This window comes from Salmo trutta, chromosome 33 (assembly GCF_901001165.1).
Source record: "Salmo trutta chromosome 33, fSalTru1.1, whole genome shotgun sequence".
Taxonomy (NCBI): domain Eukaryota; kingdom Metazoa; phylum Chordata; class Actinopteri; order Salmoniformes; family Salmonidae; genus Salmo; species Salmo trutta.
In genome coordinates, this window is record NC_042989.1 from 44,073,036 (window position 1) to 44,098,419 (window position 25,384).

General features: G+C 43.3%; 1 long non-coding RNA gene across 1 annotated transcript; it reads left to right on the top strand.

Annotated features, from left to right (window-relative positions):
• Positions 1-9,964: 9,964 nt before the first annotated feature.
• On the top strand, positions 9,965-25,092 carry LOC115173050 (uncharacterized). Its single transcript, XR_003871554.1, has 3 exons — positions 9,965-10,046; positions 24,221-24,277; positions 24,664-25,092. It is a non-coding gene; the product is annotated as an uncharacterized LOC115173050 (long non-coding RNA).
• The last annotated feature ends 292 nt before the right edge of the window (positions 25,093-25,384 follow it).

A 25,384-nucleotide genomic window follows, 5' to 3' on the forward strand; every position in this document is an offset into this window, starting at 1 on the left:
CTACTGTTTATTATGTATCCTGTTACCTAGTAATTTTACCCCTACCTATACACTAAATGACCAAAAGTATGTGAACATCTCATTCCAAAAATCATGGGCATTAATATGGAGTTGTTCCTCCCTTTGCTGCTATAATAGCCTCCACTCTTCTGGGAAGGCTTTCCACTAGACGTTGGAACATTGCTGCATGGACTTGCTTCCATTCAGCCACAAGAGCATTAGTGAGGTCGGGCACTGATGTTGGGCGATTAGGCCTGGCTCACAGTCAGCATTCATATTCATCCCAAAGGTGTTCCATGGGGTTGAGGTCAGGTCTCTGTGCAGGTCAGTCAAGTTCTTCCACATCAATCTCAGACAAACCATTTCTGTAAGAACCCCGCTTTGTGCACTGGGGCATTGTCATGCTGGAACAGGAAAGGGTCTTCCCAAAACTGTTGCTACAAAGTTGGAAGCACAGAATCGTATAAAATGTCATTGTATGCTGAAGCATTAAGATTTCCCTTCACTGGAACTAAGGGGTCTGAACCATGAAAAACAGCCCCAGACCATTATTCCTCCTCCACCAAACATTACAGTTGGCACTATACATTCAGGCAGGTAGCGTTCTCCCGGCATCCCCCAAACCCAGATTCGTCCGTCAGACTGCCAGATGGTGAAGCATGATACATCACTCCAGAGAACGCGTTTCCACTGCCTCAGAGTCCAATGGCGGCGAGCTTTACACCACTCCAGCCAACGCTTGGCATTGCGCATGGTGATCTTAGGCTTGTGTGCGGCTGCCTGGCCATGGAAACCCATTTCATGAAGCTCCCGACGAACAGTTCTTGAGCTGACGTTGCTTCCAAAGGCAGTTTGGAACTTGGTAGTGAGTGTTGCAACCAAGGACTATTTTTACGTGCTATGCGCTTCAGCACTCGGCGGTCCATTTTGTGAGCTTGTGTGGCCTACCTCTTCGCAGCTGAGCAGCTGTTGCTCCTAGACATTTCTACTTCACAATAACAGCACTTACATTTGACTGGGGCAGATGTAGCAAGGCAGAAATTCGACAAACTGACTTGTTGGAAAGGTGGCATCCAATGACGGTGCAACGTTGAAAGTCACTGAGCTCTTCAGTAAGGCCATTCTACTGCCAATGTTTGTCTATGGAGATCGCATGGATGTGTGCTCAATTTTATACACCTGTCAGCAACGGTGTGGGTGAAATAGCCAAATCCCCTAATTTGAAGGGGTGTCCACATACTTTTATATGATGGGTGTCCACATACTTTTATATGTGACCGACCAGCTCGATTTGGTCTTGTGTAGCAAAATTTTACATTTTGTTTTTTAACATTGAATAAAAGTCGAGAGTCAGAGCTAGAAAATGGTATAACAGACATTACAGTTGAGGATCAATGGGAAAGTGATTCTGTTTTGAAAGTTGATAAACTTGCAACCCCACTTTTGAGAAAATGTCCCTTGAATGTTTTGGTACTACTAATGGGGTGCTCTTCTTTGTCTACACCCATTCAGCATTGTTCACACCCTCTTAAGCTCCACCCATCTATTTAAGGGTTCACATGTGAGGCCATGAGCTAAACAGAGTGAGTATGGTAGTGTACTAAACAACCAAAGATTTCAAGACTAAAGGCTGGTTTATATTACGTTGTCGCAATGACATCATTAACTTTCTATTGTCGTCCGTTAACAAACTTGTCGTTGTCATTCTGAAAAAGTATAAATACAAAAAACGACAGGCTGCTTGACATCAGCAGCCTGGTGGTCCAAAATAGCATAACTGGTGTATTTTAACACCAATAAACCCATCCACTTAAACATGTATTTAGTAGATGTCAATCTAGCAAACCAGGCAACTAAAAGCAACTTTGTAAACAATGTTTTGGTTAGTTTCTAGCTTCTTAGCTAGCTGGCTAACGTTAAGTTAGCTGGCTAGCCAGTTCCTATAATGACCATCTCATATAGGTGACAACGTCTTCACTTTAGCTCATTTGTATTCATTATTACAGGAAAACAAACTCACAACAAGATCCTTATTTACAAGTTAACCTCACTAGGGGGTGTGGGACGCTAGCGTCCCACCTGGCCGACATCCAGTGAAATTGCAGAGCGCCAAATTCAAAAACAGAAATACTCATTATAAAAATGAATGAAAACATACAAGTGTTATACATCGGTTTAAAGATGAACTTCTTGTTAATCCAACCGCGGTGTCAGATTTCAAAAAGGCTTTACGTCGAAAGCAAACCATGCGATTATCTGAGAACAGTTCCCAGCAGACAAATCATTACAAACAGTTACCAGCCAAGTAGAGGAGTTACACAAGTCAGAAATAGTGATAAAATTAATCACTTACCTTTGATTATCTTCATATGTTTGCACTCACAAGACTCCCATTTACTCAATAAATGTTCGTTTTGTTCGATAAAGTCCATGTTTATATCCAAAAACCTCTGTTTTGTTAGCGCGTTTTGTTCAATAATCCACTGTCTCAAACAACATCCGGTGAACTTGCAGAGCGTGAAACTCAACAAAATAGAAATTCTCATAATAAACATACATAAAAGATACAAATGTTATACATAGAACAGCGCCCAGCAGACAAATCATTACAAACAGTTAGCAGCCAAGAAGAGGAGTAACAAAAGTCAGAAATAGCGATAAAATGTATCACTTACCTTTGATGATCTTCATATGGTTGCACGCCGAAGACTCCATGTTACACAATAAATGTTTGTTTTGTTCGATAATGTCCCTCTTTATGTCCAAAAACCTTTTTTTGGTGCGTTTTGTTCAGCAATCCATTGGAACAAAGCGCGGTCACAACAGACAGACAAAAAAATCAAAAAAGTACAATAAAAGTTTGTAGAAACATGTCAAACGATGTTTAAAATCAATCCTCAGGTTGTTTTTGTCATAAATAATCAATAATATTTCAACCGGACAAAAGCTTCATCAATAGAAAAGGAGAAACAAGAAAGGCGCGCTCCCGATCGCGCGCTGGACTCATGTCTGAAAATTTCCACTGTCCACTCATTGAAAGTGCTGTATCTCCCTCATTTTTTAGATTAAAAGCCTGAAACAATGCATGTAGAAGAAGCCATAGAGATCATGAACTGGGTCCTAAGTCTTTGTATGGTGGATAGGCTTTCAATGGAAAAACAGCCATTTCAAAATAATAGTACTTCCTGGATGGATTTTCCTCAGGTTTTTGCCTGTTATACTCACAGACATTATGTTAACAGTTTTGGAAACTTTAGAATGTTTTCTATCCAAATCTACCAATCTATATGCATATCCTAGCTTCTGGGCATGAGTAGCAGGCAGTTTACTATGGGCACGCTTTTCATCCAAAATTCCAAATGCTGCCCTCTAACCTAGTGAAGTTCTAAAGGCAAGCAAATTACAGAAAATAGATTACGGTTGTGACGAAATAAAAGCAAGGCATTCTACCGGAGAATTTTAGGACATGGACACTGTCTCGTTAGCCTAACGTTATATCCTTATTTGACTTTGGTCATGTTGTTCTTCACATTACCGTCTCTGGTAAACACACACTATATCAAATAAAAACTATGTTTATTTATCACATACACAGGATACATAAGGTGTAAACGGTACAGTGAAATGGTTACTTTCATAGTGGAGTCTTTTGTATTTGTATTTATTATGGATTCCCATTTGCTGCTGCCAAGGCAGCTACTCTTCTTGGGGTCCAGCATAATTAAGGCATTTCCACATTTTAAAAACAGTACAAAACATTCATAACAGATTTCACAACATATTAACTGTGTACTCTCAGACCCCAACACTACTACCACATATCTATAACTCAAAATCCATGTGTACATGTGTGTATAGTGCGTATCTTATCGTGTGTGTGTATGCATGTGTCTATGCTTGTGTTGCTTCACAGTTCCTGCGGTTCAAAAATTTGTATTTTTATCTGTTTTTTTGCATCTAATTTTACTGCTGGCATGAGTTACTTGATGTGGAATAGAGTTTCATGTAGTCATGGCTCAATGTAGTACTGTGCGCCTCCCATAGTCTGTTCTGGACTTGGGAACTGTGAAGAGACCTCTAGTGGCGTGTCTTGTGGGGTATGGATGGGTGTCTGAGCTGTGTGCCAGTAGTTTAAACAGACAGCTCGGTGCATTCAACATGTCAATACTTCTCACAAATACAAGTAGTGATGAAGTCAATCTCTCCTTCACTTTGAGCCAGGAGAGATTGACATGCATATTATTAATGTTGGATGTACACATGTAGCTAGTTAGCTAGCTAAACAATGAAACATAATCCCAACTCATAACGTTACTACCCTGCATGAATCTGTAGCTAAAGCTCACCAGCTAGGTTCAATGTTAGCTAGCTAGCTAACATTGGGATATAACTACAATGCAAATGGCTCTGAGATACGAAAAATATTACTACACAGATCACACACGTAACGTTAGCTAGCGAGTCAGGCAGCAAATGTTAGCTAGCTTGTCAACTGTACCCTTTAACTTTCAATGAAAACAACATTCTGACAAAATTAGAAACATATAACATCTGGAAATGTAGCTAGCTAGACTCTCTTACCAGTATATATGGATGAACGCTTCAACCTCTCTGTCACAGATGCCATGGATGCCCTTAGTTTGAAGATGTAATCCGGAGACAGGTGTTTTATACAACAGCCTTCTGTGTGTTCTCTTTTCAACTCTCAACTGCATATTTGCAGTCAAATGGCAGAATTTTCTCCATCTCCTTAGCTATCATACTCTAATTCCACTGGGCATTCCACTGATGTCAAAACTCTGTCCTCCAGAAAAGGGAGAGCATTAGCAACACTTTTCGCAGTTCTTTGTGATATCTTTCAAAAAAGCAGTGTTAGAAAGCATTACCTAAACATACTGAGCAGCTCATGTTATAGACGGAAGCGTGCCACATTGCAGACCAATCCGAACTCATCTCTCGGCATGTCCAGCCCATACATTATCTCAGCCAATCATGGCTAGCGGGAAGGTCCATGCCTTTTTCCATGGCTAAACCAACTAGTAATTCAACAATTGTATTTGTATTTATGGATGTGTAACGGTTGTCGTCTGGAATGGAGGACCAAAACGCAGCAGGAATGTGGATGCTCATCTTGTATTTTATTTTAAATAATGGTGAACACCAAAATAACAAACAAGGAAAGAACGCACGAACAACAAAACAGTCTTGTCAAGCTCACACTCAGCAAAACAAGAAACAATCTCCCACAACACTACACCAAACAATTACCCATATATAGGACTCTCAATCAGAGGCAACGAGAAAGCACCTGCCTCCAATTGAGAGTCCAACCTCCCATTAACCTACACATAGAAATACACCAACCCAGAAAGAACATAGAAGTACAAAACATAAACCAAAACCCGGAAATAATAAATCAAACGCCCTACTAAATAAACCACCACCCCGAACCACATAAAACAAATACCCTCTGCCACGTCCTGACCAAACTACAATAACAAATAACCCTTATACTGGTCAGGACGTGACAGGATGCCATACAGGTTTGTTATTAAGGCACATGAAAATTCATATGTTCCAGAAGATATTTCTGCCAAAAAAAATGCATTTTGATAAAATATAAATGTTTACGTTAAAATGCCTCTCCTGTGAAGTAGCGATGCGCAACACATGCCTAGTTTCCAGAACCGAGTCACATATAGTGTCACGCCCTGACCATAGTAAGCTGTTATTTTCTATGGTAGAGTAGGTCAGGGCGTGACAGGGGGTGTTTTGTGTTTTTCTATGTTTTGTATATCTATGTTTAGGTTCTAGTTTTTCATTTCTATGTATTTTTTTGGTATGATCTCCAATTAGAGGCAGCTGGTCCTCATTGTCTCTAATTGGAGATCATACTTAAGTAGGGTTTTATCCACCTGTGTTTGTGGGTAGTTGTCTTCTGTTCAGTTGATGTACCTGACAGAACTGTGCGCTTTCGTTTTCTATTTGTTATTTTTCCTTTAGCGTTTTGAGTTCGAATAAATATTCATCATGAGCAATCAACACGCTGCGCTTTGGTCCCCTCTCTACGACAGTCGTCACAGAACTACCCACCACTACCCACCACAACTACCCACCGCATCGTGCCCGGGAGGAGATGGATACCTGGTCTCTGGAAGAGAGGCGAGAGAGGATAGACTGGACTTGGGGGCAAGTATTGGACAGATATAGAAGCCTGCCGGGGAAGCACGAGAGGCAGCCCCAAATAAATGTTTTGGGGGGGCACACGGGTAGATTGGAGGATTGGCGGAGTCAGGGGTGAGACCTGAGCCAACTCCCCGTGCTTATTGTGGTGAGCATGTGCCTGCTCCTCACAATCTCCCTCCAGTGCGCCTCCACAGCACAGTGGGGTTTTCTAGTTTACTTTTTTCTATGTTGGGTTGTTCTAGTTTTGTATTTCTATGTTGGGTTGTTCTATTTTTGTATTTCTATGTTGGGCTTTGTTTGAGATGATCTCCAATTAGAGGCAGCTGGTCATCGTTGTCTCTAATTGGAGGTCATATTTAAGTTGGTGTTTGTCCCACCTGGGTTTGTGGGAGATTCATTTTGAGTAGTGTATGTTTCACCTCTGCGTCACGGTTTGTTGTTTTTGTCATTCAGTTTATTTATGTATTGCCTAGTTTCACAGTGAAATAAAATGTGGAACGACACACACGCTGCACTTTGGTCCGCTCCTCCTTTCAATAACCGTGACATATAGTGTATATACATATCTACCGCAATTACCTCGTACCCCTGCACATCACCTCAGTACTGGTACTCCCTTTATATAGCCATGTTATTACCTCGTACCCCTGCACATCAACTAGGTATTGGTAATCCCATGTTATCGTTACTCATTGTGCATTTATTCCTCGTGTTACAATTTTTTTTCTAGGATTTTTGTATTCTTCTTCATTGGGAGGGCCTGTATGCATTTCATTGGGAGGGCCTGTATTCATTTCATTGGGAGGGCCTGTATTCATTTCATTGGGAGGGCCTGTATTCATTTCATTGGGAGGGCCTGTATTCATTTCATTGGGAGGGCCTGTATTCATTTCATTGGGAGGGCCTGTATTCATTTCATTGGGAGGGCCTGTATTCTTCATTGGGAGGGCCTGTATTCTTCTCATTGGGAGGGCCTGTATGCATTTCATTGGGAGGGCCTGTATGCATTTCATTGGGAGGGCCTGTATGCATTTCATTGGGAGGGCCTGTATGCATTTCATTGGGAGGGCCTGTATTAATTTCATTGGGAGGGCCTGTATGCATTTCATTGGGACAGCCTGTATGCATTTCATTGGGAGGGCCTGTATTAATTTCATTGGGAGGGCCTGTATTAATTTCATTGGGAGGGCCTGTATTAATTTCATTGGGAGGGCCTGTATTAATTTCATTGTTAGTCTACACCCGTTGCTTACAAGGCATAATTACATTTAAGATATCAGTTTATAACAGTAAAATGACCTCGACATTACCAGTTTATATGTAACATTACCTCCACATTACCAGTTTATAACAGTAACATACCTCAACATTACCTCTACATTACCAGTTTATAACAGTGACATTACCGCAACATTACCAGTTTATAACAGTGACATTACCTCAACATTACCAGTTTATAACAGTAACATTACCTCCACATTACCAGTTTATAGCAGTAACATTACCTCAACATTACCCGTTTATAACAGTAATATTACCTCGACATTACCTGTTTATATCAGTTACATTACCTCAACACATCAGTTTATATCAGTAACATTACCTGAACATAATATAATGTAAGTAGTAATTTACAGTGAAACATCAGTATTATACTACCTTATGAATCAAATCAAATGTATTTATATAACCCTTCTTACATTTTAGTCATTTAGCAGATGCTCTTATCCAGAGTGACTTACAGTAGTGAATGCATACATTTCATAGAAAAATGTTTTTGTACTGGTCCCCCGTGGGAATCAAAACCACAATCCTGGCCTTGCAAACACCATGCTCTACCAACTGAGCCACACGGGACCACATCAGCTGATATCTCAAAGTGCTGTACAGAAACTCCAAAACAGCAAGCAATGCAGGTGTAGAAGCACGGTGGCTAGGAAAAACTCCCTAGAAAGGCCAGAACCTAGGAAGAAACCTAGAGAGGAACCAGGCTATGAGGGGTGGCCAGTCCTCTTCTGGCTGTGCCGGGTGGAGATTATAACAGAACATGGCCTAGATGTTCAAATGTTCATAGATGACCAGCATGGTCAAATAATGAATACAATGTAAGTGGTAGTTTACAGTGAAACATCAGTATTATACTACAACAGAACAGACTTAACAGAACAGAACCGAAGAGACGTAACAGAACAGAACCGAAGAGACGTAACAGAACAGAACAGAACCGAAGAGACATAACAGAACAGAACAGAACCGAACAGAACCGAACCGAAGAGACGTAACAGAACAGAACAGAACAGAACCGAAGAGACGTAACAGAACAGAACAGAACCGAAGAGATAGAACAGAATAGACTTAACAGAACAGAACAGAACCGAAGAGACGTAACAGAACAGAACAGAACAGAACCGAAGAGACGTAACGTAACAAAACAGAACAGAAGAGACGTAACAGAACAGAACAGAACAGAACCGAAGAGACGTAACAGAACAGAACAGAACCGAAGAGACGTAACAGAACAGAACAGAACAGAACAGAAGAGACGTAACGTAACAGAACAGAAGAGACTTAACAGAACAGAACCGAAGAGACGAAAGAGAACAGAACAGAACAGAACCGAAGAGACGTAACAGAACAGAACCGAAGAGACGTAACAGAACAGAACAGAACAGAACAGAACCGAAGAGACGTAACAGAACAGAACCGAAGAGACGTAACAGAACAGAACAGTATTATGATGTAATTCTGTCTTCAGGCCACGAATACATTTCCAATCTGTAATAACAACAACACGCCATATACACATCAACACATTTAAATGGTGTTGCAATGCGGTGTTTTGGTGTGACGTTCTAATGTATTCAGTGTCACTGAACTAAACTAAGCATTCGCTTTTTCTCCCCTTTCTTCTTCTTTTTCACATTTTCTGCTGATCTGTGTTTTTTCTGTAGTGTTTCTTCTGTTATCTCAGAACGTGGATATTGATTTAGGGACAGTAGTTGTATGCTTGATAATAAGCTAAGCAGAAACATGTCTTGACACCCTGTGTTCTGCTGTTGTTAACCTTCTGTTATTAAAGTATCTGGCCCTTTCAACAGACCCACTAGGCTTTGCGTCCCAAATGCAACCCTGTTCCCTTTTATCTTCCATGCGTGTCCCAGTCTAAAGTAGTGCACTATAAAGGGAATAGGGTGCGATATGGTATACGCCTGGTTTTGCCCCCGTCGCTGCTGTCATATTAGCCTCTCAATCACACTACAGGATTAAAGGTGTCTGTCGCATCTGTGTCCCAAATGGCACCCTATTCCCTATACAGTGTACTACTGTTCACCAGAGCCCTCTGGGTCCTATTCCCTATACTGTTGACCAGAGCCCATAGGGAATAGAGTGTAATTTGGGACGCTCTGTCTGTCTGTCTGTCTGTCTGTCTGTCTGTCTGTCTGTCTGTCTGTCTGTCTGTCTGTCTGTCTGTCTGTCTGTCTGTCTGTCTGTCTGTCTGTCTGTCTGTCTGTCTGTCTGTCTGTCTGTCTGTCTGTCTGTCTGTCTGTCTCCCCTCCTCCGTCAGCCTGGCAACGGATTGATCCGCAGTGACACATGAACACACAGGCAACTGAGGAATTAGCATGAATTTGAATGCATTAACACCTTCCCCAGAGTTGATGTCCGCGCCCCGCGGAAATCTAGTTAGAATAAGGAAGAAAAAAAAAAATACCCATAAAAAGCTGTCAGTTTAAGATAGAGATATCTGTTTTGCATTTGATGGGTCTCAATCCACTGCATCCGCTGTTCTCTAGGACACCCACAGGGCTCACAAGATTCATCTGAAGGCCCCCAGGTACCAGTCTGAAAAAACTATGGAAGTATGTATGTTTAGTTTAGTGCCAAAAACATGGGGTTAAATACACATTCAAAAATAAAATGTTTCCTCATCTTTCTTCTTCTCTCAGATATAGGAGAGACAATTTAAACAAACTTCCCGAAGATATTTTTGGGGAGGGGCTGTCTGTTGTTCCATGTGTTTCTATGGGCTAATAGCAGTAATCTGTTATTCAATGTGTTTCTATGGGCTAATAGCAGTAATCTGTTGTTCCATGTGTTTCTATGGGCTAATAGCAGTAATCTGTTGTTCCATGTGTTTCTATGGGCTAATAGCAGTAATCTGTTATTCAATGTGTTTCTATGGGCTAATAGCAGTAATCTGTTATTCAATGTGTTTCTATGGGCTAATAGCAGTAATCTGTTATTCAATGTGTTTCTATGGGCTAATAGCAGTAAGGACTATCTGTTATTCAATATGTTTCTTTGGGCTAATAGCAGTAAGTCCCAAAATTATATTTCGTTATATTTTTATATATTTTTTTATATACTTCAAAATGATCCTTAGCAGACTCTCTGATCCAGAGCCACTACAGTAGTGAATAATTTAGCAGACTCTCTGATCCAGAGCCACTACAGTAGTGAGTCATTTAGTAGACTCTCTGATCCAGAGCCACTTACAGTAGTGAGTCATTTAGCAGACTCTCTGATCCAGAGACACTACAGTAGTGAGTCATTTAGCAGACTCTCTGATCCAGAACCACTACAGTAGTGAGTCATTTAGCAGACTCTCTGATCCAGAGTCACTACAGTAGTGAGTCATTTAGCAGACTCTCTGATCCAGAGCCACTACAGTAGTGAGTCATTTAGCAGACTCTCTGATCCAGAGCCACTACAGTAGTGAGTCATTTAGCAGACTCTCTGATCCAGAGACACTTGCAGTAGTGAATCATTTAGTAGACTCTCTGATCCAGAGCCACTACAGTAGTGAGTCATTTAGCAGACTCTCTGATCCAGAGCCACTACAGTAGTGAGTCATTTAGCAGACTCTCTGACCAGAGCCACTACAGTAGTGAGTCATTTAGCAGACTCTCTGATCCAGAGCCACTACAGTAGTGAGTCATTTAGTAGACTCTCTGATCCAGAGCCACTACAGTTAGTGCGATCATCTGAAAATACTGTAGGTAGGTGGGATACATCTCTCAGTCATATACAACCTCATTCATCTGTCTTCCCTGTGGCTCAGTTGGTAGAGCATGGTGTGTGCAACGCCAGGGTTGTGGGTTCAATTCCCACGGGGGGCCAGTATAAAATGTATGCATTCACTACTGTAAATCACTCTGGATAAGAGTGTCTGCTAAATGACTAAAATGTAAATCTGTAGCTAGGTGGGATACATCTCTCAGTCAGGAAAGTCAGTGCTACTAAAGAGGATAATATTAAAATGTGAGTGTTAGTTCACAAAAGCCTTGAATTTATTCATTACATTTTTTTCTCTCACAACTCTTATAAAGTAGACATAGTCCACACAACAGCTGCCAATATGCAGTATTGAAATACGTGCCATTATTTATTGAGTGCGTGATTCCTCTTTTCCAAGCCTCATTCTAATGCTCCCACCCTGGTGTGAATGGAAAGTCCAAGCCTCATTCTAACTCTCCCTCTCCGGGGTGAATGGAAAGTCCAAGCCTCATTCTAACTCTCCCTCTCCGGGGTGAATGGAAAGTCCAAGCCTCATTCTAATGCTCCCACCCTGGTGTGAATGGAAAGTCCAAGCCTCATTCTAACGCTCCCCACCCTGGTGTGAATGGACAGTCCAAGCCTCATTCTAATGCTCCCACCCTGGGGTGAATGGAAAGTCCAAGCCTCATTCTAATGCTCCCACCCTGGTGCAAATGGAAAGTCTTATATATTGCCTTCAGAAAGTATTCACGCCGCTTGACTTTTTACATTTTCTTGTGTTACAGCCTTAATTTAAAATAGATTGAATTTAGATTTCTTGCTACCGGCCTAAACACAATACCCCCATAATGTCAAAGTGTAATTTTTTACAAAATATAAAAAAGTTAAACGCTGCCATGGAGACAAGTGTTTTAATACTATATCTCTTGGCACATTCATGTATATAGTCATGGCCTCTAAACCGTCAAGCTGCATACTGGACCGTATTCCAACTAAACTACTGAAAGACCTACTTCCTGTGCTTGGTCCTCCTATATTGAACATAATAAATGGCTCTCCACATCCACCGGATGTGTACCAAACTCACTAAAAGTGGCAGTAATAAAGCCTCTCTTGGAAAAGCCAAACCTTGACCCAGAAAAAAAAGCTGATGTGCAGCAACTCACTGCCTTCCTGAAGACAAACAATGCATACTTAACGCTTCAGTCTGGTTTTAGACACCTGGCCGTGCTGCTGCTCCAGTTCCAACTGTTCTGCCTGCAGCTATGGAACCCTGACCTGTTCACCGGACGTGCTACCTGTCCCAGACCTGCTGTCCCAGACCTGCTGGAACCCTGACCTATACACCATACTTAACGCTTCAGTCTGGTTTTAGACTCCATCATAGCACTGAGACTGCACTCGTGAAAGTGGTAAATTATCTTTTAATTGCATCAGACCAAGGTCCTGCATCTGTCCTCGTGCTCCTAGACCTTAGTGCTGCTTTTGACACCATTGATCACCACTTTTTTGGGGGGGGAGAGATTGGAAACCCTAATTGGTCGCTGAATTGTAAGGAACACCCCTCACCTCATTGTCTAGGTCCTAATTGAACAAATATAAATATTCCAAAAATGCATCCTGTTTGCAACAAGGCACTAAAGTATTCATCATCTGAAGACACATGATAAACTATAGCTATATGAAAGGGTTGATGACGTGCTGACGTCATTTCCTGTCACAACTTGTTTACGTGCTGCTGTGCGTTTTGTTGCTAGCTTTATTTTACTACTTTACGTTTTTTATTTTTTCCCCTCGCTCAACTATTATCTTTTAACTTTTTCAACCCCGGGCGCTTTATCTGGATGTGGTTCGTCAGGACCTCCACCAGCCGAAGCTAATTAGTAACATTAACATGATGCCTTCTAATTGAAGTCGCTGTACTCGTAATATACAGGAGAACGAACGCCTTATGGTGAGGATAGCTGTGCTGCAAGCCCAGCTTCAGACGCAATCGTTAGGCAAGGGTAATTTCAGTGTAGGAAAGGATGAAACAGCGTCTGTGCCACCAGTTAAGTACAGATAGTAACGTTAGTATAAACCCCCTCGCACGGTCCCCGCAGCCGGACAACTTTTGTCATGGCTTCTGGAGGGAAACGCTGTAGGAATGCTCAACCGGTGTCGCTCATTTAGCCGAAATAAACGTTCAACCCGGTTCTTCCCATTAAGCAACGAGTCGGAGTCAGAGGCAGAGCCTTCTCTGGTCTCTCATCCTCCCGTTACAGAGTCAGAGGCAGAGCCTTCTCTGGTTTCTACTCCTCCCGTTACGGAGTCAGAGGCAGAGCCTTCTCTGGTCTCTACTCCTCCCGTTACGGAGTCAGAGGCAGAGCCTTCTCTGGACTCCTCTCCTCCCGTTACGGAGTCAGAGGCCGAGCCTTCTCTGGTCTCTACTCCTCCCGTTACGGAGTCAGAGGCAGAGCCTTCTCTGGTCTCTACTCCTCCCGTTACGGAGTCAGAGGCAGAGCCTTCTCTGGTCTCTTCTCCTCCCGTTACGGAGTCAGAGGCAGAGCCTTCTCTGGTCTCTACTCCTCCCGTTACGGAGTCAGAGGCAGAGCCTTCTCTGGTCTCTACTCCTCCCGTTACGGAGTCAGAGGCAGAGCCTTCTCTGGCTCTACTCCTCCCGTTACGGAGTCAGAGGCAGAGCCTTCTCTGGTCTCTTCTCCTCCCGTTACGGAGTCAGAGGCAGAGCCTTCTCTGGTCTCTACTCCTCCCGTTACGGAGTCAGAGGCAGAGCCTTCTCTGGTCTCTCATCCTCCCGTTACGGAGTCAGAGGCAGAGCCTTCTCTGGTCTCTACTCCTCCCGTTACGGAGTCAGAGGCAGAGCCTTCTCTGGCTCTACTCCTCCCGTTACGGAGTCAGAGGCAGAGCCTTCTCTGGTCTCTACTCCTCCTGTTACGGAGTCAGAGGCAGAGCCTTCTCTGGTCTCCTCTCCTCCCGTTACGGAGTCAGAGGCCGAGCCTTCTCTGGTCTCTACTCCTCCCGTTACGGAGTCAGAGGCAGAGCCTTCTCTGGTCTCTACTCCTCCCGTTACGGAGTCAGAGGCAGAGCCTTCTCTGGACTCTCCTCCTCCCGTTACGGGGTCAGAGGCAGAGCCTTCTCTGGTCTCTACTCCTCCCGTTACGGAGTCAGAGGCAGAGCCTTCTCTGGTCTCTACTCCTCCCGTTACGGAGTCAGAGGCAGAGCCTTCTCTGGTCTCTTCTCCACCAGCTCTGACAAATTGAAAACCCTAGTCATTGACGACGTCTTTACCCGCAGTATTAGACTTAAAACCAATCATGCAGCGATCATACACTGTTTACCATGGGGCAGGGCTACCGACGTTAAGGCTAATCTGAAGACGGTGCTGGCTAAAGCTAAAACTGGCGAGTGTATAGAGTATAGGGATATTGTTATCCACGTCAGCTCCAACAATGTTAGGATGAAACAGTCAGAGGTCACCAAGCGTAACATAGCTTCAGCGTGTAAATCAGCTAGAATGATGTGTCGGCATCGAGTAATTGTCTCTGGCCCCCTCCCAGTTAGGGGGAGTGATGAGCTCTACAGCAGAGTCTCACAACTCAATTGCTGGTTGAAAACTGTGTTCTGCCCCTCCCAAAAGATAGAATTTGTAGATAATTGGCCCTCTTTCTGGGGTTCACCCACAAACAGGACCAAGCCTGGCCTGTTGAGGAGTGACGGACTCCATCCTAGCTGGAGGGGTGCTCTCATCTTATCTACGAACATAGACAGGACTCTAACTCCCCTAGCTCCACAATGAAATAGGGTGCAGGCCAGGCAGCAGGCTGTTAGCCAGCCTGCCAGCTTAGTGGAGTCTGCCACTAGCACAGTCAGTGTTGTCAGCTCAGCTATCCCCATTGAGACCGTGTCTGTGCCTCGACCTAGGTTGGACAAAACTAAACATGGCGGTGTTCGCCTTAGCAATCTCACTGGATTCCTGCCATTATTGAAAGAGATTGTGATATCTCACATATCAAAATAGGGCTACTTAATGTTAGATCCCTCACTTCCAAGGCAGTTATAGTCAATTAACTAATCACTGATTATAATATTGATGTGACTGGCCTGACTGAAACCTGGCTTAAGCCTGATGAATTTACTTTGTTAAATCCTGCTGGTTACACTAGTGACCATATCCCCCGCGCATCTCGCAAAGGCAGAGGTGTTGCTAACATTTACGATAGCAAATTTTAATTTACAAAAAAAATGACTGCGTTTTCATCTTTTGAGCTTCTAGTCATGAAATCTATGCAGCCTACTCAATCACTTTTTATAGCAACTGTTTACAGGCCTCCTGGGCCCTATACAGCGTTCCTCACTGAGTTCCCTGAATTCCTATCGGACCTTGTAGTCACGGCAGATAATATTGACATTTTTGTTGACTTTAATATTCACATGGAAAAGTCCACAGACCCACTCCAAAAGGCTTTCGGAACCATCATCGACTCAGTGGGTTTTGTCCAACATGTCTCCGGACCTACTTACTGCCACAGTCAAACTCTGGACCTAGTTTTGTCCTGTGGAATAAATATTGTGGATCTTAATGTTTTTCCTCATAATCCTGGACTATCGGACCACCATTTTATTACATTTGCAACCGCAACATCTGCTCAGACCCCAGCCAAGGATCATCAAAAGCTGTGCTATAAATTCTCGGACAACCCAAAGATTCCAAGTGTTACGTCTGCATCCAGCCCACTTTCCAGCTCACACTCTCAAACACATAGATCCCCTGAACGCAGCTCACTCTCCAGATTCTGATCACCTGTTCACACACCTGTATGTCATTATCACACTCTATTTAGTTCAGTTCTTTGCACCCCATCACTGTGAGGTATTGTTTGTTTTGTGACACACTTCTATTCCGAGCTATGTTTGTTCTCGTAATTTAATCCTCCCGTGTATGATAGGTTTTGCCTGCCTCACTAACGACACCTTTTGCCTATTCCCTGCCTGTACCTTTGCCACGTCCTGACCCTAGTAAGATGTCATTTTCTATAGTAGAGTAGGTCAGGGCATGACAGGGGGTGTTTTGGGTATTCTATGTTTTCTATTTCTATGTTGGGGTTGTTTGTTTGGGTTGATCTCCAATTGGAGGCAGCTGATCCTCGTTGCCTCTGATTGGAGATGGTATTTATTAAGTAGGGGTTTTTCTTCCTGGGTTTTTGTGGGTAGTTGTTTTCTGTATGTCACCTGACGGAACTGTTGTCGGTCGTTTTGTTAAAGTGTATTCATTAAAAGGAAATATGAGCACTTCACACGTCGCGCCTTGGTCCCCTTTATACGACCTGCGTTACAACCTTAGCCTATCGGCTCTCCTGTTATCAACCTATTGCCTGATCTCCTGGACGACTTTACTAGCCTTTTCCTTGCCTGTACTGTTGCCTTTTTGGAGTCCCTGTGTATGACCTTCTGCCTGCCCCTCGACCCAGCTACCTGCCTCCTCCTGTGTATGACCTTCTGCCTGCCCCTGGACCCAGCTACCTGCCTCCTCCTGTGTATGACCTTCTGCCTGCCCCTGGACCCAGCTACCTGCCTCCTCCTGTGTATGACCTTCTGCCTGCCCCTGGACCCAGCTACCTGCCTCCTCCTGTGTATGACCTTCTGCCTGCCCCTGGACCCAGCTACCTGCCTCCTCCTGTGTATGACCTTCTGCCTGCCCCTGGACCCAGCTACCTGCCTCCTCCTGTGTATGACCTTCTGCCTGTCCCTGGACCCAGCTACCTGCCTCCTCCTGTGTATGACCTTCTGCCTGCCCCTGGACCCAGCTACCTGCCTCCTCCTGTGTATGACCTTCTGCCTGCCCCTGGACCCAGCTACCTGCCTCCTCCTGTGTATGACCTTCTGCCTGCCCCTGGACCCAGCTACCTGCCTCCTCCTGTGTATGACCTTCTGCCTGCCCCTGGACCCAGCTACCTGCCTCCTCCTGTGGTCCTTTACAATAAACACCTGCTGTGCTCTGCACTTGAAACCAGCTCTCTATCTCCCATCGTGTTCATTACACCTAGATGCCCCTCCAGACTGCCTTCATCTACCAAAGGACATCAGAGTACAACAATCGGTTAACCACCTAACTGAGAAACTTAATATAACCTTGAATAATAGCCTAGATGCAGTCCCACCCCTAAAAGTAAAAATATTTTTCAGAACAAACTTGCTCCCGGGTATACAGACAATACCCGAGCCCTGAAGCAAGCTTCCAGAAAATTGGAACGGAAATGGGACTACATCAAACTGGAAGCCTTCCAACTAGCTTGGAAAGACAGTACCGTGCAGTATCGAAGAGCCCTCACTGATGCTCGATCATCCTATTTTTGCAACTTAATTGAGGAGAATAAGAACAATCCAAAATGTATTTTTGATACTGTCGCAAAGTTAACTAAAAACCAAGAGAGGATGGCTTTCACTTCAGCAGTGATACATTCATGAACTTCTTTGACGAAAAGATTATGATCATTAGAAAGCAAACTACGGACTCCTCTTTAAATCTGCGTATTTCTCCAAAGCTCAGTTGTCCTGAGTCTGCACAACACTGCCAGGACCTAGGATCAAGGGAGACACAAGTTTTTTGATACTATATCTCTTGACACATTGGTGAAAATAGTCATGGCCTCTAAACCTTCAAGCTGCATACTGGACCCAAGCTGCATACCTTTTAATGGTGTCAGATCAAGGCTCTGCATCTGTCCTCGTGCTCCTAGACCTTAGTGCTGCTTTTGATACCATCAATCACCACATTCTTTTGGAGAGATTGGAAACCCAAATTGGTCTACATGGACAAGTTCTGGCCTGGTTTAGATCTTATCTGTCGGAAAGATATCAGTTTGTCTCTGTGGATGGTTTGTCCTCTGACAAATCAACTGTAAATTTCGGTGTTCCTCAAGGTTCTGTTTTCGGACCTCAATTGTTTTTGCTATGTATTTTACCTCTTGGTGATGCCATTCGGAAACATAATGTTAACTTTCACTGCTACGCAGACGATACACAGCTGTACATTTCGATGAAACATGGTGAATCCCCAAAATTGTCCTCCCTGGAAGCCTGTGTTTCAGACATGAGGAAGTGGATGGCGGCAAATGTTTCACTTTTAAACTCGGACAAAACAGAGATGCTAGTTCTAGGTCCCAAGAAACAGAGATCTTCTGTTGGATCTGACAATTCATCTTGAGGTCTTGTACAGTCGTCTCAAATAACTCTGTGAAGGACCTCGGCGTTACTCTGGACCCTGATCTCTCTTTTGACGAACATATCATACTGTTTCAAGGACAGCTTTTTTCCATTTATGTAACATTGCAAAAATCTGAAACTTTCTGTCCAAAAATGATGCAGAAAAATATATCCATGCTTTTGTCATTTCTAGACTACTGCAATGCTCTACCTTCCGGCTACCCGGATAAAGCACTAAATAAACTTCAGTTAGTGCAAAACACAGTGTTAGCCTCTTTACTCTGGCTTCCTGTAAAAGCTAGGGCTGATTTCAAGGTTTTACTGCTAACCTGCAAAGCATTACATGGGCTTGCTCCTACCTACCTCTCCGATTTGGTCCTGCCGTACATACCTACACGTACGCTATGGTCACAAGACGCAGGCCTCCTTACTGTCCCTAGAATTTCTAAGCAAACAGCTGGAGGAAGTGCTTTCTCCTATAGAGCTAAAATTTTATGGAGTGGTCTGCCTATCCATGTGAGAGACACAGACTTGGTCTCGACCTTTAAGTCTTTATTGAAGACTCATCTCTTCAGTAGGTCCTATGACCTACTGAAGGTGAACGGAAAGGCACTGGAGTTATGAACCGTGCTTTCTGTCTCTGCCCGCCGGTTCCCCTCTCTCCACTGGGATTCTCTGCCTCTAACCCTATTATGGGGGCTCACTGGCTTACTGGTGCTCTTCCATGCCGTCCCTAGGAGGGGCGTGTCACTTGAGTGGATTGAGTCTCTGTCGTGATCTTCCTGTCCGGGTTGGCGCCCCCCCTTGGGTTGTGCCGTGGGGGAGATCTTTGTGGGCTATACTCGGCCTTGTTTCAGGGTTGTAAGTTGGTGGTTGAAGATATCCCTCTAGTGGTGTGGGGCCTGTGCTTTGGCAAAGTGGGTGGGGTTATATCCTGCCTGTTTGGCCCTGTCCGGGGGTATCATTGGATGGGGCCACAGTGTCTCCCGACCCCTCCTGTCTCAGCCTCCAGTATTTATGCTGCAGTAGTTTATGTGCCGGGGGGCTAGGGTCAGTCTGTTATGTCTGGAGTATTTCTCCTGTCTTATCCGGTGTTCTGTGTGAATTTAAATATGCTCCCTCTAATTCTCTCGCTTACTCTCTCTCTCTTTCTGACATTTACTCCTGAGGTGCTGACCTGTTGCACCCTCTCCACTACTGTGATTATTATTATTTGACCCTGCTGGTCATCTATGAACATTTGAACATCTTGGCCATGTACTGTTATAATCTCCACCCGGCACAGCCAGAAGAGAACTGGCCAACCCTCAGAGCCTGGTTCCTCTCTAGATTTCTTCCTAGGTTCTGGCCTTTTTATGGAGTTTTTCCTAGCCACCGTGCTTCTACATCTGCATTGTAGAACTGTTTGGGGTTTTAGGCTGGGTTTCTGTACAGCACTTTGAGACATCGGCTGATGTAAAAAGGGCTTCATAAATACATTTGATTGATTCCATCTGAAGACACTGTATATAACATGATAAACTATATCTATATGAAAGGGACCTTTCTATGTGTATGAATCATGTTCTCATACTTATTTACCTCACTACACTCTACAATACTCTACTATACTCTGCTCTACTATACTCTGCTCTACTATACTCTACTATACTGTACTGCACTCTACTCTACTGTACTTCACTCTACAATACTCTACTGTACTTCACTCTACAATACTCTACTCCGCTCTACTAATCTCTACTCTACTACACCCTACTATACTACACTCTACGATACTCTACTATACTCTATTCTGCTACACTCTACTATACCACACTCTACTATGCTACACCCTACTCTACTATACTATACTCTACTATACCACACTCTAATATACTCCACTCTACTCTAAAATACTCTAATCCACTCTACTATACTATACCATGCTATACTATACTCTACTGTACTCTACTATACTTCACTATACCATACTCTGCTATACCATAGTATACTATAATATACTTCACTATACTATCCTCTGCTATACTCTGCTATACCACAGTATACTATACTTCACTATACTATCCTCTGCTATACTATAGTGTACTATACTCTACTATCCCATACTCTACTACACTATACTTTGCTATACTCCACTCTACCATACCACTCTCTGCTGTACTATTATATACTATACTCCACTATACTCTACTCTACTAGACTACACTCCGCTGTACTATTATATACTATACTCTACCCTACTAGACTACACTCTGTTGTACTATAATATACTATACTCCACTATACTCTACTAGACTATGCTCTACTATACTCTGCTATGCTATAGTATACTCTACTCTACTATATTCTACTCTGCTATACTATGCTCTGCTGCACTATAATATGCTATACTCCACTATATTCGACTCTACTATACTCTGCTATGCTATAGTATACTCCACTCTACTCTGCTATACTATAGTATACTCTACTCTACTATACTCTGCTATACTATAGTATGCTCTACTCTACTATACTATACTCTGCTATACTATAGTATACTATAGTCTACTCTTCTCTATTACACTATGCTTTGCTATACTCTGCTATACTACGCTCTGCTGTACTATAATATACTATACTCTGCTATATTCTACTATACTCTACTAGACTATACTCTGCTATGCTATAGCATACTCTACTCTACTACACTATACTTTGCTATACTCTACTCTGCCATACTACGCTCTGCTGTGCTATAATATGCTATACTCCACTATATTCTACTCTACTATACTCTGCTATACTATAGTCTACTCTGCTATACTATAGTCTACTCTACTCTACTCAAAAAATATACACTTCAAATAACACTATTTTCAGGAGCAAATAGGCTTTTAATTCAACATGTCAAATAACAACATTCTATTATATAATGTTGTTTGTGCTGAATTTGCAAGTTTAAGCCAAGTGCCACCACTACAATCAGTAACACTGTCAAAGCTGTAAAAATATATATATATATATATATATATAATTACGTCTGCAAACAAGCAACCGCAATGTGTTTACAATTCCGCATTGGTGAATAAGCCACTATTTGTTCAACCGAATGGGAAACGTCTGTGTGAGCATTTGAAATAAGAGCAGAATCAAACAAGCAAGATCCAAAATGTTAGCTAGGTTAATAATTATAATCATTGTTAATTTAGAGTGCTTTTCTCACACCCAAGGCACAATTATTTTTTATTTTTTTACCCAAAACACAGAAAACAAACAGACCTACTGTATATATCCTCATCTGTAGCTAGGTGGGGGACACCTCTCAAACAGACCTACTGTATATATCCTCATCTGTAGCTAGGTAAGGGACACCTCTCAAACAGACCTACTGTATATATCCTCATCTGTAGCTAGGTAAGGGACACCTCTCAAACAGACCTACTGTATATATCCTCATCTGTAGCTAGGTGGGGGACACCTCTCAAACAGACCTACTGTAAATATCCTCATCTGTAGCTAGGTAAGGGACACCTCTCAAACAGACCTACTGTATATATCCTCATTCATCTGAAGATACTGTAGCTAGGGGGACATCTCTCAGTGTTATCCTGTCTGGAGGACATGAGAACAGAATTAGTCCTTTTTTGAACAGTCTTGAGCTGTGCCTTAAAGGAGGACAGAGACTCTGCATCAATAACGGTGTCCGGAAGAGACTCTGCATCACTAACGGTGTCCGGAAGAGACTCTGCATCGCTAACGGTGTCCGGAAGAGACTCTGCATCGCTAACGGTGTCCGGAAGAGACTCTGCATCGCTAACGGTGTCCGGAAGAGACTCTGCATCGCTAACGGTGTCCGGAAGAGACTCTGCATCGCTAACGGTGTCCGGAAGAGACTCTGCATCGCTAACGGTGTCCGGAAGAGACTCTGCATCGCTAACGGTGTCCGGAAGAGACTCTGCATCGCTAACGGTGTCCGGAAGAGACTCTGCATCACTTACGGTGTCCGGAAGAGACTCTGTATTGCTAACGGTGTCTGGAAGAGACTCTGCATCACTAACGGTGTCTGGAAGAGACTCTGCATCACTAACGGTGTCTGGAAGAGACTCTGCATCACTAACGGTGTCTGGAAGAGACTCTGCAGCACCCGCGGAGCGGCGCATCTTAAAGCCCTGTCACCCATAGTTTTTAGACTGCTGAAGGGAGATGGACCTGGAGGAGAGAAGGGTGGTCTGATGTGGGCCTGCTGAAGGGAGATGGACCTGGAGGAGAGAAGGGTGGTCTGATGTGGGGCTGCTGAAGGGAGATGGACCTGGAGGAGAGAAGGGTGGTCTGCTGTGGGGCTGCTAAAGGGAGATGGACCTGGAGGAGAGACGGGTGCATGTGGGAGAGGAGAGTAGAATAAGGTCAGACAGGTACTTGGGTCCAGAGTTGTAGACTAGCTTAGCTGCACAGCCTACCCGCACTGTATCTGCTAGCTGTGTGCTAAACCACACTGTATCTGCTAGCTGTATGCTAAACCACACTGTATCTGCTAGCTGTGCGCTAAACCACACTGTATCTGCTAGCTGTGCGCTAAACCACACTGTATCTGCTAGCTGTGCGCTAAACCACACTGTATCTGCTAGCTGTGCGCTAAACCACACTGTATCTGCTAGCTGTATGCTAAACCACACTGTATCTGCTAGCTGTATGCTAAACCACACTGTATCTGCGAGCTGTACGCTAAACCACACTGTATCTGCTAGCTAGCTGTGTGCTAAACCACACTGTATCTGCTAGCTGTATGCTAAACCACACTGTATCTGCTAGCTGTGTGCTAAACCACACTGTATCTGCTAGCTGTGTGCTAAACCACACTGTATCTGCTAGCTGTGTGCTAAACCACACTGTATCTGCTAGCTAGCTGTGCGCTAAACCACACTGTATCTGCTAGCTGTGCGCTAAACCACACTGTATCTGCTAGCTGTATGCTAAACCACACTGTATCTGCTAGCTGTGTGCTAAACCACACTGTATCTGCTAGCTAGCTGTATGCTAAACCACACTGTATCTGCTAGCTAGCTGTGTGCTAAACCACACTGTATCTGCTAGCTGTGCGCTAAACCACACTGTATCTGCTAGCTAGCTGTGTGCTAAACCACACTGTATCTGCTAGCTAGCTGTGTGCTAAACCACACTGTATCTGCTAGCTGTGCGCTAAACCACACTGTATCTGCTAGCTAGCTGTGTGCTAAACAACACTGTATCTGCTAGCTAGCTGTGTGCTAAACCACACTGTATCTGCTAGCTGTACGCTAAACCACACTGTATCTGCAAGCTGTCTGCTAAACCACACTGTATCTGCTAGTTAGCTGTGCGCTAAACCACACGTGCCAAGATCAGAGTAAGCTATTTAACGTAACAGTTTTTGTGACAAAACTAGCAGTTGGAAATGCGATGGAAACACGTGGAATGTTCGATTTTTATTCGGTAATTAAAAATGTAAGCGAAGGTTACTAGGTCATCACGCACGGGTTTTTATCTGCAACAAGTCCATTTGGTGGAAACACCACTAGTGGGGAAATGCGTCCATTTTATTTATGCGGATTCTAGAATATTTGCATGAAAATCTCTCGCCACTTGGATGGAAACTTCGCTGCAGATATTATTAGCAACTTCTGGGGTCGCTAGCTAGCTTCATCTTGGCACATAGCACCAATGTAACCAGCCTGAAAACAATGATCAGAAACTGTAATAATTTATCATCGCAATGATTTAGGAATCCATGTGACTAGGCAGCCACTTGTTGTTCTCCTTGCTAGCCAGCTAATAACAAATGAGGCAAATGTGGTTTTTTTCTATTTGTTTTCAGGGACAGATGGCAACTGATTTGATAATTCCACTCCAGTTTTGCCCGACTGGTTCGGAGGTAAGACATTTTAACATCTGATTAAAAACTTAGGGAATGTAACTAGCTATGTGGGGTTCAGTCTTGCTAGCCAGCCAAGTTATTTGTGTATTCTTACGTGATCAGTCAATCCATGCATGCAGTGTCTGTTTACCTAACGTTAGCTAACTTTCTTCTTGTCACTTCCCCTCCCTTCGTGTTTCACCATTGCATATAAAGACAATTTTATCATATTTTTAATTAAAAGTAAACTGGTGACAACTTGATCAAGCCTATGAATATGCAAAACTGTTTACAAAACCATTGCACATTAACAAAGGTATTTGTGGTTCTCACCAACTTGAACCAGCACTGAAAGTGAGGTTTTCTCCCCCATTGGCCTTATGTTTCTGTTCTGTTCTCCCCAGGTTGGAGCACATCCCATCCCATCATTCATTAATTTATTAATCAACAAGTGTTGATGTCTCCACATGTTTCTGGTTTTGAGGTTTGGGCATCTGAAGCTGCAGTTCATCTGTCTAATCCCCTACAAGGAGAGAGACAGGCATCATCTAGGGACTGCAGTTCATCTGTCTAATCCCCTGCAAGGAGAGAGACAGGCATCATCTGGGGACTGCAGTTCATCTGTCTAATCCCCTGCAAGGAGAGAGACAGGCATCATCTGGGGACTGTAGTTAATCTGTCTAATCCCCTGCAAGGAGAGAGACAGGCATAATCTGTGGACTGTAGTTCATCTGTCTAATCCTCTGCAAGGAGAGATACAGGCATAATATTACAATGCTCTGTTCATTTCATTGAATATATATTCCTGTTTGATATTCATTTCATGCATATAATTAAATTGGACCTTTATAATATGCCGGTGTTTGTTTTGTATCCAATTAATTTAGGTTACATCAAGATGAAGGAGTCTAGGCTTTCTAATCTAGTTGTATCGCATCATATCGCCTAGCAATATTAGTTATCAATGCATAAAGTGAATATAAAACCAAGCTATCTTAAACATCTTTTAATAATATGTGTGTTTAAGACGAATGCATTTATCACAATGCAAGCCTGCTCATTGGAAACGAAACACCAGCAGTCCCAACGCAATACTAACTTCACAGTGAAACACCACTATTCTGG